This window comes from Pseudophryne corroboree, unplaced genomic scaffold (genome assembly GCF_028390025.1).
Source record: "Pseudophryne corroboree isolate aPseCor3 unplaced genomic scaffold, aPseCor3.hap2 scaffold_298, whole genome shotgun sequence".
In the NCBI taxonomy this organism is placed as follows: Eukaryota; Metazoa; Chordata; class Amphibia; order Anura; family Myobatrachidae; genus Pseudophryne; species Pseudophryne corroboree.
The window spans coordinates 44597-57667 of record NW_026969651.1 but is presented as its reverse complement, the minus strand read 5'-3'; the positions used below and the strand labels follow the sequence as shown (position 1 = coordinate 57667).

The following is a 13071-nucleotide window of genomic DNA, read 5'->3' as shown; positions in this document are numbered from 1 at the left end:
GTGCTAATTAGATATCACCTTGTTTTCACATTAAACAGACTTCCACATGAGAAAGCAGCAAGGATGCAGTGGCGTTAATGTTTCCTGGTGTCAACCTGTATTATTTCAGTAGATATTGAAATGAGGATGCATCTTGCTGCCTTTCCAATGAAGCAAGTTTAATTTAGTAATAGGTGAAAAACCATCCAAGAGCTGTTTAATCACTCAATTGGATTTTTTTGCCAGCATATTTCTTTTTCTCTGCAACCCACTGCTAAATTGTGCTTCCTAGCTGTTTTTATAAAATCACTGAATCAAATCTAACTCTGATTACATCAGAGAAGTCTAAATACCTAACACCATAACAGGGGGTTTGAAATTTTGACTTGTCTACTTAAAGATCACCAAAATCTGATAACAAAGTCAATTACATCCCTGGGTGGGATTGAACCACCAACCTTTTGGTTAATAGCCATACACACTAACTGATTGCGCCACAGCGACACTTTGCAAAATTACATACTGACAAAGGCTAATAAACAATCATCTAGAACGTTTCCTAGAAAAACTTTAAAAAGTCAATAATCTGGAGTGTTTTTGTAAGATGTTTCTGCCATCAACCAATGAAGAAACACATTGGTACTTTCCCATGATGAGTGAGTGCTTCAGGATCTCTTGCACTTACATGTGCAGCAGAGTACTGCAATGGAAGCATGCTGGGCCCATAACCCAGAGGTAGAAAGATTGAAACTATCCTCTGCTATATGCATTTTTTTTGTTAATTAAAGTAATCCAAAACTGGGATTGATATTTTTGCTCTTTTATTTTTACTTAAAGTACAATAACTTTTACCATTTTAATTTGTTTTAATAGTATATTGACAGTATTGTTTTCTTTCAAAAATTCACTTAATTTTCTTTTCTGTGTGCTAATTAGATATCACCTTGTTTTCACATTAAATAGACTTCCACATGAGAAAGCAGCAAGGATGCAGTGGCGTTAATGTTTCCTGGTGGTAGTGGGGTACTGTGTTTGTGCTTTCCTCTGGTCAGCTCTGGTAAAAGTCAGATTTCTTTGTCTCAGATCTTCCTCTAGCCTTGTTCTTCTTTCGAGAGTTCCCTTGTGCTGCCTCAGTTGGATCTCCTTCACTTGACAGGGGGGTACCCGAGCAGCGACCCTCCCCAGCACTAGCCCAACTCCTACTTACCTGCCAGGTGAGATACTATGATCAGGAAGGTGCTTCTCCCAGGGAAAGGCTCACCCATTGCACTCTGGGTGTGCTGCTCCTGCGATTTCCCCAAATGTGGGAAACTTGACTGCATAATTTGTGTTTCCCCTGGTCGGCTCTCGTATAATTCAGATCTCTTTGTCTCAGGTCTCTCTCCAGCCTAGTTTGCTGTCTGTTTCCACTTCTCTTTTCTTAAACCGCTCCCTTCTATTCCCTTGTGCACCTTAATTAAATCTAACTCTGATTACGTCAGAGAAGGCCAGGTACCCTACACCATAAGAGGGGGTTTGAAATTTTGACTTGTCTACTTAAAGATCACCAAAATCTGATCACAAGGTCAATTACATCACTGGGTGGGAACCTTTTGGTTAATAGCCCATGTAAGTGCAAGAGATCCTGAAGCACTCACTCATCATGGGAATGTACCAATGTGTTTCTTACAAAAATTCTCCAGATTATTGACTTTTTAAAGTTTTTCTAGGAAACGTTCTAGATGAATGCTTATTAGCCTTTGTCAGTATGTACTTTTGCAAAGTGTCGCTGTGGCGCAATCAGTTAGTGTGTATGGCTATTAACCTAAAGGTTGGTGATTCAATCCCACCCAGGGACGTAATAGACCTTGTTATCAGATTTTGGTGATCTTTAAGTAGACAAGTCAAAATTTCAAACCCCCTCTTATGGTGTAGGGTACCCGGCCTTCTCTGATGTAATCAGAATTAGATTTGATTAAGTGATTTTATAAAAAACAGCTAGGAAGCACAATTTAGCAGTGGGTTGCAGAGAAAAAAAATTATGCTGGCAGAAAAGTCCAATTGAGTGATTAAACAGCTCTTCATTTTCTGATTTTATGTTTATGCTAACAAATTTGCTCTCTGAAAAGTGTCCACAAAGCCAAGTCTCTGATTAACACCTTTGTAGGAATGGTTTTTCACCTATTACTGAATTAAACTTGCTTCATTGGAAAGGCAGCAAGATGCATCCTCATTTCAATGTCTACTGAAATAATACAGGTTGACACCAGGAAACATAAACGTCACTGCATCCTTGCTGCTTCCTCATGGGGAAGTCTGTTTAATGTGAAAACAAGGTGATATCTAATCAGCACACAGGTAAGGAATTAAGAAAATCTTTCTTTATGGGTGAAGATGTTTCTCACAAAATTGTTGCACCAAGGCATCATTGAAATTCAAGCTGGAAAGATGATTTTAATATATCACTTGTACATTTTGTACTGCTCTTCTGGTGACAATGTAGATTGTTTTTGTCAATTACCATTTTAATAATCGGGTAAAGAAAATTAATTGGATTTTTGAAAGAAAACAATACTGTCAATATACTATTAAAACAAATTAAAACAGTAAAAGTTATTGTACTTTAAGTAAAAATAAAAGAGCCAAAATATCAATCCCAGTTTTGGATTACTTTAATTAACAAAAAAAATGCATATAGCAGAGGACAGTTGCAATCTGCCTACCTCTGGGTTATAGGCCCAGCATGCTTCCATTGTAGTCCTTTGCTGCACATGTAAGTGCAAGAGATCCTGAAGCACTCACTCATCATGGGAAAGTACCAATGTGTTTCTTCATTGGTTGATGGAAGGAACATCTTACAAAAACTCTCCAGATTATTGACTTTTTAAAGTTTTTCTAGGAAACGTTCTAGATGAATGCTTATTAACCTTTGTCAGTATGTACTTTTGCAAAGTGTCTCTGAGGCGCAAACAGTTAGCGTGTTCAGTTGTTAACCAAAAGGTTGGTGGTTCAATCCCACCTAGGGACGTAATTGACCTCGTTATCAGATTTTGGTGATCTTTAAGTAGACAAGTAAAAATTTCAAACCACCTCTTATGGTGTAGGGTACCTGGCCTTCTCTGATGTAATCAGAGTTAGATTTGATTAAGTGATTTTATAAAAAAAACAGCCACGAAGCACAATTTAGCAGTGGGTTGCAGAGAAAAAGAAATATGCTGGCAGAAAAATCCAATTGAGTGATTAAACAGCTCTTCATTTTCTGGCTTTATTTTTATGCTAACAAATTTGTGCTCTGAAAAGTGTCCACAAAGCCAAGTATCTGATTAACACCTTTGTAGGGATGGTTTTTCACCTATTATTAAATTAAACTTGCTTCATTGGAAAGGCAGCAAGTGATGTCATCCAAGCAGTGGGTCAAAGTTGGCTTCAAACCTCGTCTGCTTATGAAAAGAGAAAAGGGGTATGCAGGGCATGGCGGCCTTTTGCGGTGCTTGGATGACCCCTAGTTCGCATTAAATAATGCAGTCGAGTTTCCCACATTTGGGGAAATCACAGGGGTCAGCATACCCAGAATGCAATGAATGAACCGCACCCTGGGAGAACAGTCTTCATGACCATGGTATCTCCTATGCAAAATAAGTATGATTTGGGATAGGGCTGGGGAGGGCCGCTGCTCAGGCACATCTCTGTCAAGTAAAGGAGATTCAACTGAGGCAGCACAAGGGAACTCTCATCTGGGGACAACAACTGCAGGGAGAACACATATTTTCAGATGAACATGGGAGGGCAGAAGGCTGCCTAATACTGAAGCACCCCCAAACAACAAACCAAATGCAACAACTAGTGCAAGCATTCCTGGGGGAAGGCCTGCAGCAGATGGATTTGCATATGGCGATGTCATCCAAGCAGTGGGTCAAAGTTGGCTTCAACCCTCGTCTGCATATGAAAAGAGAAAAGGGGCGTGCAGGGCATGGCGGCCTTTTGCGGCACTTGGATGACCCCTAGTTTGCATTAAACACCTCCACCCTCCGTCGGTGTGGGGCTCACATTGGCTATGCCCCTGAAGCATTCAAGCTGATTTCTTGCAGCAGCTGGGCACTGTAACAGCTCCAGAGCTGCTCTGTAAGGCAAGTAAAAGGGTGTGGGCCCTGCAGCACTACCTGTAGTTCGCATTGTGCGAGACCCCTAGTTCGCATTAAACACCCCCACCCTCCTTCGGTGTGGGGCTCATGTTGGCCATGCCCCAGCCCCTGAAGCATTCAAGCTGATTTCTTGCAGCAGCTGGGCACTGTAACAGCTCCAGAGCTGCTCTGTAAGGCAAGTAAAAGGGTGTGGGCCCTGCAGCACTACCTGTAGTTCGCATTGTGCGAGACCCCTAGTTCGCATTAAACACCCCCACCCTCCTTCGGTGTGGGGCTCATGTTGGCCATGCCCCAGCCCCTGAAGCATTCACGCTGATTTCTTGCAGCAGCTGGGCACTGTAACAGCTCAAGAGCTGCTCTGTAAGGCAAGTAAAAGGGTGTGGGCCCTGCAGCACTACCTGTAGTTTGCATTGTGCATTGGAAGGCACAAAGTAAGCAGACGGGAGGAGAAGTCAGGATAGTGCACAAGGGTATAGACGGGAGGGGCTCAAGAAAAAAGAAGTGGAAACAGACAGCAAACTAGGCTTCCAATGCACAATGCAAACTACAGGTAGTGCTGCAGGGCCCACACCCTTTTACTTGCCTTACAGAGCAGCTCTGGAGCTGTTTAATCACTCAATTGGATTTTTCTGCCAGCATAATTTTTCTCTTACGTCCTAGAGGATGCTGGGGACTCCGTAAGGACCATGGGGGATAGACGGGCTCCGCAGGAGACATGGGCACTTAAAGAAAGACTTTAGATCTGGGTGTGCACTGGCTCCTCCCTCTATGCCCCTCCTCCAGACCTCAGTTTACTACTGTGCCCAGAGGAGACTGGGTGCTTTTCAGGGAGCTCTCCTGAGTTTCCTGACAGAAAGTATATTTGTTAGATTTTTTTATTTTCAGGGAGCCTGCTGGCAACAGACTCCCTGCATCGAGGGGCGGAGGGGAGAGATGCACACCTACTTCTGTGAGTTGATAGGCTCTGCTTCTTAGGCTACTGTACAGCATTAGCTCCAGAGGGATCGGTACGCAGGTCTCACCCTCGCCGTCCGTCCCAGAGCCGCGCCGCCGTCCCCCTCGCAGAGCCGGAAGATAGAAGCCGGGTGAGTATGAGAAGAAAAGAAGACTTCAGAGGCGGCGGGAGACTTCATGATCTTCACTGAGGTAACGCACAGCAGTAAAGCTGTGCTCCATTGCTCCCATACACCTCACACACGGCAGTCAGTGTAAGGGTGAAGGGCTCAGGGGGGACGCCCTGGGCAGCAATATAGACCTCTCTTTGGCAAAATAAATATATATGCAGCTAGGCACTGTATATATATATATAAGAGCCCCCGCCATTTTTTTACTATATTTGAGCGGGACAGAAGCCCGTCGCTGAGGGGGTGGGGCTTCTCCCTCAGCACTCACCAGCACCATTTTCTCCACAGCACCGCTGAGGGGAAGCTCCACGGACTCTCCCCTGCTTATACCACGGTAGAAAGAGGGTCTTAAAGAAGAGGGGGGCACATAATTAGGCGCATATATATATGGAAATACAGCGCTACTGGGTAAACATAAAATTATTGTGTTTTTTTCCTGGGTCATATAGCGCTGGGGTGTGTGCTGGCATACTCTCTCTCTCTGTCTCTCCAAAGGGCCTTGTTGGGGAACTGTCCTCAGATAAGAGGATTCCCTGAGTGTATGGTGTGTCGGTACACGTGTGTCGACATGTCTGAGGTAGAAGGCTCTCCTAGAGAGGAGCAGGAGCAAATTAATGTGGTGTCTCCATCGACAACGCCGACACCTGACTGAATGGATATGTGAAATGTTTTAAGTGCTAATGTAAACTTATTACACAAGAGATTAGACAAAGCTGAAGCTAGGGAACAGTCAGGGAGTCAACCCATGCCTGTCCCTATGTCGCAGGGACCTTCGGGGTCTCAAAAGCGCCCACTATCCCAAATAGTTGACACAGATACCGACACGGATTCTGACTCCAGTGTCGACTACGATGATGCAAAGTTACAGCCAAAATTGGCTAAATGTATTCGATATATGATTATTGCAATAAAAGATGTTTTGCACATCACAGAGTCCCCTGTCCCTGACACGAGGGTACACATCTATAAGGGAAAGAAACCTGAGATAACCTTTCCCCCCTCACATGAGTTGAACGAATTATGTGAAAAAGCTTGGGAATCTCCAGACAAAAAGCTGCAGATTCCCAAAAGGATTCTTATGGCGTATCCTTTCCCGCCAATGGACAGGATACGGTGGGAATCCTCCCCTAGGGTGGATAAAGCATTGACACGCTTATCCAAAAAGGTAGCGCTGCCATCCCAGGATACGGCTACCATCAGGGACCATGCTGACCGCAAGCAGGAGGTTACCCTAAAGTCCATTTACACACATTCTGGTACCTTACTCAGACCGGCAATTGCGTCGGCCGGGGTTGTAGCGCGGTGGCAGCATGGACAGATACCTTATCAGCAGAGATTGAGACCCTAGATAAGGATGCTATGTTATTGACCATAGGGCATATAAAAGATGCTGTCCTATATATAAGAGATGCTCAAAGTGACATTAGTCTACTGGGTTCTAGAATAAACGCTATGTCAATTTCTGCTAGACGAGTCCTATGGACCCGGCAATGGACAGGTGATGCCGACTCAAAAAGGTATATGGAGGTTTTACCTTACAGGGGTGAGGAATTGTTTGGGGAAGGTCTCTCGGACCTAGTCTCCACAGCTACAGCTGGTAAATCAAATTTTTTGCCTTATATTCCCTCACAGCCTAAGAAAGCACCACATTATCAAATGCAGTCCTTTCGATCACAGAGAAACAAGAAAGTACGAGGTGTGTCCTTTCTTGCCAGAGGTAAGGGCAGAGGGAAGAAGCTGCACAACACAGCTAGTTCCCAGGAACAGAAGTCCTCCCCGGCCTCTACAAAATCCACCGCATGACGCTGGGGCTCCGCTAAAGGAGTCCGCCCAGTTGGGGGCACGTCTTCGAGTTTTCAGCCACATCTGGGTTCATTCGCAGGTGGATCCCTAGGCAATAGAAATTGTTTCTCAGGGTTACAAGCTGAAATTCGAAGAGGTGCCTCCTCGCCGGTTTTTCAAATCGGCCCTACCATCTTCTCCCCAGGAAAGGGAGATAGTGTTAAATGCAATTCACAAATTGTATCTTCAACAGGTGGTGGTCAAGGTTCCCCTGCTTCAACAAGGAAATGGAAATTATTCGACCCTGTTTGTAGTCCCAAAACCGGACGGTTTGGTCAGACCCATATTAAATTTAAAATCCCTGAACCTATACTTGAAAAGGTTCAAGTTCAAGATGGAATCGCTAAGAGCGGTCATCGCCAGCCTAGAAGGGGGGGATTTTATGATATCTCTGGACATAAAGGATGCATACCTTCATGTACTCATTTATCCACCTCATCAGGCGTACCTAAGATTTGCGGTACAGTATTGTCATTACCAATTTCAGACGTTGCCGTTTGGTCTCTCCAGAATTTTCTCCGAGAATTTTCACCAAGGTAATGACGGAAATTATGGTGCTCCTGCGAAAGCAAGGTGTCACAATTATCCCGTACTTGAACGATCTCCTCATAAAAGCGAGATCAAGAGAGCAGTTGCTGAACAGCGTATAACTTTCACTGAAGGTGTTACAGCAACACGGCTGGATTCTCAATATCCCGAAGTCGCAGTTGGTTCCTACGACTCGTCTGACTTTGCTTGGGCATTATTCTGGATACGGACCAGAAAAGGGTTTATCTTCCGATAGAAAAGGCCCAGGAACTCATGACTCTGGTCAGGAACCTATTGAAACCAAAACAGGTGTCAGTGCATCACTGCACTCGAGTCCTGGGAATGATGGTGGCATCATACGAGGCCATTCCCTTCGGCAGGTTCCATGCGAGGATCTTGCAATGGGACCTACTGGACAAGTGGTCCGGGTCACATCTACAGATTCATCAGTTGATCACCCTGTCCCCCAGGGCCAGGGTATCTCTCCTGTGGTGGCTGCAGAGTGCTCACCTTCTAGAGGGCCGCAGGTTCGGCATTCAGGACTGGATCCTGGTGACCACGAACGCGAGCCTCCGAGGTTGGGGAGCAGCCACACAGGGAAGAAATTTCCAAGGTCTTTGGTCAAGTCAGGAGACTTGTCTTCACATCAACATCCTGGAGCTAAGGGCCATATACAACGCCCTATGTCAAGCGGAGACCTTACTTCGCGACCAACCAGTTCTGATCCAGTCAGACAACGTCACCGCACTAGTTCATGTAAACCGCCAAGGCGGCACAAGGAGCAGAGTGGCGATGGCGGAAGCCACCAGAATTCTTCGCTGGGCGGAGAATCATGTAAGCTGTCAAAGTCAGAAAAATATCACGATGCACACTGCCATATTTGCACCTCATATGTGTCCCTGCTGCGCATGCGTGCGCTCTCCCGTGCGTGCGCATACTCGCTGTTGCGGGCACCCGCAGGCGCACGGTATGCGCATTTACGGTAGAGATTGTGTGCGTCTAGCGGGCGACTCTTTCGTTACATATTTTCACCATATAATGCATTTTGTAGATTATGGTCCCTTTGATAGAGTCTGAAAGTTTAGTTAATGTAGTATGTTCCTGGACAGAGAGATCCCTCATTGTTTGATACGAAGGGTCAGACAGGAGTAATACAGTGGTGTTTAGTATCCATCGGAAGAGTATTTAATTAGCAATATTCCGGTGTTGGTTTGAAGCGGATCAATCGCTCGTGCGAATAGTTATGGACATAAGAAGTTTATGAACATTTACTGTATTTGCACTTACTTATCCATGCGGCGGGAAACCCAGTTTCCCTCCCACCTGAGCTGTTGGAAATAGTCACAGCCCACCTGTATGAATCAACCTATGACCTTTTGTTATAATGCGAAGACGAATTCCTGTGTCCAATGAACAATGAGATTGTAGGGACCATTGAATTGTATTGTGTGTGGGGCATAAATAGACAGGCCGATCACATCCAGCACTCACTCTTCATCGGTTATCATTGCTGAAAATCGGGAGCTGGATGTCCAGAGGCGCATGCGATCGTTTCCTTTGTGCGTAAGTTTTCTCCGTAATCATATTGTCTTTTCTTGTTATTATGGGCCATATCTTTCTCTCTCTCTCTTCTCTTTCTCTCATTTTCTCTTAAACGTACTTGTATTGTATTTACTGTGTAGTTACCTGGTTAGTTAGTCTATGTTATATTGTAGTGTATGACTTGTATTGTATTAATTCTTTTGCAAGTATAACATTCATAATATATATATTAGGCGTTGGACCCTAAGCACGGTATTTGTGTATTTCTTATAGTGTTAAGTATTCTCAGAGCGTCGGTGACGCTCGAACAGCTTTTGAGTTAATAAGGTTATACAGTGTTGCATTTACACCCTATCTCTACACTAAGGTTTTACAGCAAATTACATTGTTTGTGGTTTAGACATAAAGGTTTAACATTGTGAGCGTCGGCGCCGCTCGTGATCTCCTCGTGGTCTCGAGCGTCCGCTACGCTGATAGCGTAGCATTACGGTAGTCGCTCACCTATAAGTGTGCCCGATACCAACAGCGTATTCTCGTGAGCGTCTGTATCGCTTGAGCAGCCCGCTCCCGATACAGCGTCCGTTACGCTATAGCGAACCATTACGTTAGTCAGCAGCCAATAGCGTGCCTGCCTGTGATCTCTTGGCCGTGAGCGAACGTGACGCTTGAGCGTCTCGACCACGGCTAAGCGATTGTTACGCAACGAGCGTACCCTTACGGTACTCCATACGCAAATAGCGTACAGTGTTCTTAGACCTCACAAAGGGTTTTAAATAAGATAAATATTTAGCTTTATCAATTGGCGGCTCGTCCTGTCCTTCACATATCTCTGCTAGGTAATTTCAGCAGACATTATCCATCAGCAAAGGGCGGGAGATCATATTCTTCGCAGTGCTGACGGGATAAGCGTCTGTTTCGCTTAGTAAAGGGTGCTGAAGGAATCCGGGAACCGGAGGTAAGAACAACACACTAGTGTCTTTTAAAACTGTTTATTTCTATCTTGCGTACGCACACACGCATATCTGCATTTCTTTTTCATTCGTGTATTTTCATATATCACTCTCCTGTTTGCCATTTTATAATTGATAAAACGTGCTAAGAGAGATTTGTCGCTATTTCATAGTTAAAGTGTAAAAGTAATGCGTTAAGGGATAAAGTGTAAAGCACACACGCAGCTCTACCTAAAGGTAAAAGGAGAGATTGGTGTGTTGCACGGTAGACGACTGAGGATCATCTACATTGATAAAACGTGTTAGTTGTGTTACGGTGGACATTGGTTTTGTATACACGTGTCTCTAACAAAAGGCTGAGACTCGCGTACGCAAAGGCCGACGCACGCAGCGTAAATTATGCAACGGAGCGTCTGGGTACGCCCACGTAACTCAAATCACACGATAGTGTTGATTTTTAAATAGCACAATAAGCGATAAATAGCGCAATAAGCGATAAATATCGCAACAGGCGATAAATAGCGCAACAAGCGATAAATAGCGCAACAGGCGATAAATAGCGCAAATCTATTTTAAATCCGAAATTTAAATTAACAGATCCTTCTCCAAATTTACAACACATCTGGTCTAAAGAAAAATTTCTGCGCAGAAATAGAAATAGAAACAAAAGTGTGTATGTGGTGAGTGAGTGTTTGTTTTTACAATTTTGGGGATTGAACCACAGAAATCATCGAGTTCTCGTGAAGTACATACGTGTAAGTGACATACGTGGTGGCTAGGGAGGCATCTCTGTTTAAACATAAAATTTGAGCATTAGAGTGTAGCAGACCAGGAGGTCATACTGTAACAGACCAGGAGGTCAGACCAGGAGGTCGCATAACAGACCAGGAGGTCCAAGTACAGCAGACAAGGAAGTCCGCTATAGAGACAAGGCACAACACCAAGAAGGGTTGGTGCGACACCCATATAGGCCATAAAAAGCTCAGGCTGAAGGAATTCGCAGCTGCTGAATGTCGATTCCACTGGTCGCTCCGTACATAAGATTAGTTGCTTATGTGCTGAACGATTGTACCGCACGTAATTGTGTGCATTAAGTTAGTCTGACCAGTACCATTTGTGTACAAACCCGGTCATAAAACTATTTGTACATTCTGACGTTATTTGTGTAATTTTTTATTTTCTGAAGGGAAGTTCGCTGGTCACTCAGGAATTGTCCAACAACCAATAGTTACTGGAAAGAGTAAGTGTTCTTCGGATATCTCTCGCATGTTCCAGTAAATAGAGGTTCATAGGGGCCCTGGGTCGAGTACGCCAGCGCTATATCAGTGTGTGGGCGTATTGGTCGGCGTGGGCGAGTGAGTGAGGTGCTCGGTAAACTTCACCGTCAACCTATCTTTTAATATTTTGGTTTTTTGTAAGGGTTCGCTGAAGACCCTGAGATAAAGGTCAGAGGTAGAGCAAGCAACACCTGCAAATTATGGGGGCCAGTTGTTCAGGAAGGGGGCGATCAACCTCGGTTCGGGTTGATTCAGTAAACCGACCAGTCGGGTCGGCAAGGTATGTAATGTGTGAAAAATATGGTTTACATACAGAAATTTTATGTGATGAATGGGAGAGAATGACAGTACATGACGGGGAGAAATTCCCAAGAGTAGGTAGCTTCAGCCCAGAAGTGTTAATGAATTTAAGGAGGAGGATATGTCTCATTAAATCAACAAAGAGACGAATCCAACATTATGATTATTTGCAGCTATGGCAACAGGAGGGTGAAATACAGAGAGGATTGGCTCTGGCGGCGGGATCTGGCCCTATCAGGAAACTGATAGCCACGGCCCCGCCGCCACCATACATATCAGGAGAGAAATTGGTTGCGGAGAATGACGCATCAGGGGGTAACAAACAGGCACTTAGCAACTGTATAAATGTTAAGGATAATGTTAATAAGTTAACCAATGCAAGCATTAACCCGTGCAAGTTGTACCCTGTTTTGAACTTTCCCCAGGAGTGTGATCAAGAGGACGAATCGGCAACAATATCGGCGCTCTCTCTAGCAGCCACTATATCAGAAACGACAGTAGGCACGGCCCAACCCATAAGATTAGTAACAAAGCCCCCTAGCGGAGGGACAGGTGAGGTCGTATCAACGGGTAAGTACGGCACCTTACACTATGCTGAAACCATTTCACCACAGGCTGTAGAATCTACACAGAATGATGTTAGTAGACTTAATCCTGTTAGGGTAATAGCTGTTCCAAATGGGAAAACTGACACATCAGGAGTCACTCCTATCAGGAACATTGCCATGTATATCCCATTTTCCAGAATGGAATTAAGGACCATAGTGTCTGAATTCCCTGACCCCAGAAAAGACTTAGTTGCTAGCCAAAAATACATCAGAGACCTAGGAAACACTTTAGAGCCCAATAACAAAGACTGGCAGATATTGCTGAGGGCATGTTTACCCTCCAATGTCGACTCAGCTCAATTTTTAGCTGACTGTGGATTGGATCTGGATGTACCTCTTACAGATGTGTACAACAAAGATAACGTAAAAAGAATAAATTTACAGTTAAAGGAGTATTTCCCAGCTGTAGCCAAATGGAATAGAATTTTTTTCATTAAACAAAAAGAGACAGAAACAGCTGCTGATTATTTTCACCGGGCATTATTAGAAATGGCAAAGTACACTGGCATAGAGGGCATTAGGACCAATGCAAACCATCAAGAAGTAGCAGTATCTGTGCTAATGGATGGTTTAAAAGAAGCATTAAAGACAAGGGTACAGACCACGCAACCATGTTGGCGAGGTCTGTAAGTGGCTACTTTGAGAGAGGATGCTATTGATCACGACCGGAATATCACCAGACACAGGGAGTCGCAAGGTGATAAGTTAATGTCAGTAAGTATACAGGCCCTGACCACAAAACAGCCTGTGTTTATATCACCAAACCCTGTGGGTAAGTCAAATGTGGTAACATGTTATTT

At 44.4% G+C, this 13071-nt stretch overlaps 1 non-coding gene and 1 pseudogene across 1 annotated transcript; one reads left to right on the top strand and one right to left on the bottom strand.

Moving 5' to 3' along the window:
• The first annotated feature begins 1178 nt into the window (after positions 1 to 1178).
• LOC135015888 (U1 spliceosomal RNA) lies at positions 1179 to 1341 on the top strand. The gene has a single exon (XR_010214066.1). It is a non-coding gene; the product is annotated as a U1 spliceosomal RNA (small nuclear RNA).
• Positions 1342 to 3422: 2081 nt separating this feature from the next.
• LOC135015974 (U1 spliceosomal RNA) lies at positions 3423 to 3601 on the bottom strand (annotated as a pseudogene).
• Positions 3602 to 13071: the final 9470 nt, after the last annotated feature.